Below are 3,043 nucleotides of genomic sequence, written 5' to 3' on the forward strand. Positions count from 1 at the left end.
TTTGAGGTCTTTTTTTTTTTTCCACAGTGATTTACAAGTTTTAAATCAGATCAGTCTACATTCATCCTTAAAATCTTATTTCCAGAAGAAAATATACACCAGTAAAAATAGGGCATAGATGAAGAAGAAGCTACAGAGCTTCTATCAGATAGATCTCACCTGCTTCTATCAGGTCGTCCCCCCACCTGCTCACACACCCTCCATGGCTCCCTATTGCCTTCAGCTCATATTGTTGCAGGAAGAGGGACCCCTTCCAGGGCCTGAGAGTGAGCTCTTGTCTAACATTTGGAAACAAACTGTCCGAGGAGATACACGTGCTGACAAAGCAAGAGACTTTATTGGGAAAGGGCACCTGGGTGGAGAGCAGGCGGGTAAGGGAATGCTGGAGAACTGCTCTGCCACGTGGCTTGCAGTCTTGGGTTTTATGGTGATGGGGTTACTTTCCAGGTTGTCTTTGACCAATCACTCTGACTCATAGTCCTTCCTGGTGGTGCACGCCTTGCTCAGCCAAGGTGGATGCCAGCGAGGATTCTGGGAGGTGGTTGGACACATGATATCTTTTAACCTTTACCAAATTCTTCTGGTTGGTGGTGGCTTATTAGTTCTGTGTTCCTTACAAGGACCTCCTGTCATAAAATAACTCACGCAAATGGTTACTATGGTGCCTGGCCAGGAAGGGCAGTTTCAGCCAGTGTGCTTCCCCTAACAATATTACCTCCCCGGACTGATTCTCACTGCCAGTTTAGTGGCAGGCTCAGGAAAGAGAGACACAATGGAGAGACTGCTCCTGGCTGCATGGGACACTGGACCCACCTGCTTCTGGCCAGGCTCCTTGTGAATCCCACCACCCACCCTACCTCTCTTCACTGGGTTCACCTCCTCCCACTGGGACTACAGTTCTGTCCCCTTCCTTGGGTCTCTTCTGTTTTTTCAATTTCATTTTATTTATTTTTGGTCTTTATTACTGCACAAGGGCTTTCTCTAGTGGTAGCGAGCAGGGGCTCCTCTTCTTTGTGGAGCAGGGGCTCCTCTTCTTTGTGGAGCACAGGCTTTAGGCACACGGACTTCAGTAGTTGCCCTGCATGGGTTCAGTAGTGATGGCATGCATGCTCAGTAGTTGGGGCACACAGGCCGAGTTGCTCCACAGCATGTGAGATCTTCCTGGACCAGGGATCAAACCCATGTCCACTGCATTGGCAGGCAGGTTCATAACCACTGGACCACCCAGGAAGTTCCCCTTCTGTCTCTTCTTTAAGTATTTATTGTGCAGGTATGCTGCGCACCTTGCGCTGTGTTCCTCTTCCAGCCCCCTGGGAAAGGTCAGGGGTCACTGACCCACCTTATAGTGAGAAAACAAACCTGTGAACAATAAAGAGGAAGTTACCAGAAGTGGTAAGAACTTTGAGGAGAATGAAAATGAGGTAAAGGAAATCAGTCCTGAATATTCATTGGAAGGACTGATGCTGAAGCTGAAACTCCAATACTTTGGCCACCTGATGCAAAGAACTCAGTCATTGGAAAAGACCCTGATGTTGGGAAAGATTGAAGGTGGAGGAGAAGGGGATGACAGAGGATGAGATGGTTGGATGGCATCACCAACTCGATGGACATGAGTTTGAGTGAGCTCCGGGAGTTGGTGATGGAAGCCTGGCATGCTGCAGTCCATGAGGTCGCAGAGTCAGACAGGACTGAGCAACTGAACTGAACTGAACTCCCAAGAAGTTGGAACAACCCTCCCACTGATTAGCATATGAAATTACCCAGCCTATAAAAACCAACCACACCAAATTTCAAGGCTGTGCGCTCTTTGCAATGGCCCACACTCTGTCTGAAGTGTGCTTCTCTCTGTATATGATTAAATCCACTTCTTAAAATCTCTTTGTCTCTCACTGAATTCTTTCTGTGATGAGACATCAAGAACCTGAGCTTCATTAGGTTCTGAAACCAGGTACCATGGATTTTGGCTGTGTTTAAGTCCCAGTCACGTGGGTCCAAGTCCCAAGCAGGGTTTTGGCTGTTTTTGAGTCCCAGAAGACAGAATGATCTCTGTTCGTTTTCAAGGCAAACCATTCAATATCACGGTAGTCCAAGTCTATGCCCTGACCAGTAATGCTGAAGAAGCTGAAGTTGAACGGTTCTATGAAGACCTACAAGACCTTCTAGAATTAACACCTCAAAAAGATGTCCTTTTTGTTATAGGGGACTGGAATGCAAAAGTAGGAAGTCAAGGAACGCCTGGAGTTAACAGGCAAATTTGGCCTTGGAGTACAGAATGAAGCAGGGCAAAGCTTAATAGAGTTCTGCCAAGAGAATGCACTGGTCATAGCAAACACCCTCTTCCAATGACATAAGAGAAGATGCTACACATGGACATCACCGGATGATCAACACCGAAATCAGATTGATTATACTGTTTGCAGCCAAAGATGGAGAAGCTCTATACAGTCAGCAAAAACAAGACTGGAAGCTGACTGTGGCTCAGATCACGAACTCCTTACTGCAAAATTCAGACTTAAATTGAAGAAAGTAGGGAAAACCACTAGACCATTCAGGTATAACCTAAATCAAATCCCTAAGGATTATACAGTGGAAGTGAGAAATAGATTTAAGGGACTATATCTGATAGACAGAGTGCCTGATGAACTATAGACAGAAGTTCATGACATTGTACAGGAGACAGGGAGCATGACCATCCCCAAGAAAAAGAAATGCCAAAAAGCAAAATGGCTGTTGGAGGAGGCCTTACAAATAGCTGTAAAAAGAAGAGAAGCCAAAAGCAAAGGAGAAAAGGAAAGATATACCCATCTGAATGCAGAGTTCCAAAGAATAGGAAGGAGAGATAAGAAAGCCTTCCTCAGTGATCAATGCAAAGAAATAGAGAAAAACACAGAATGGGAAAGACTAGAGATCTCTTAAAAAAAAATTAGAGATACCAAGGGAACATTTCATGCAAAGATGGGCTGAATAAAGGACAGAAATGGCATGGACCTAACAGAAACAGAAGATATTAAGAAGAGGTGGCAAGAATACACAGAAGAACTGT

Source organism: Cervus canadensis, chromosome 4 (genome assembly GCF_019320065.1).
Source record: "Cervus canadensis isolate Bull #8, Minnesota chromosome 4, ASM1932006v1, whole genome shotgun sequence".
NCBI lineage: Eukaryota > Metazoa > Chordata > Mammalia > Artiodactyla > Cervidae > Cervus > Cervus canadensis.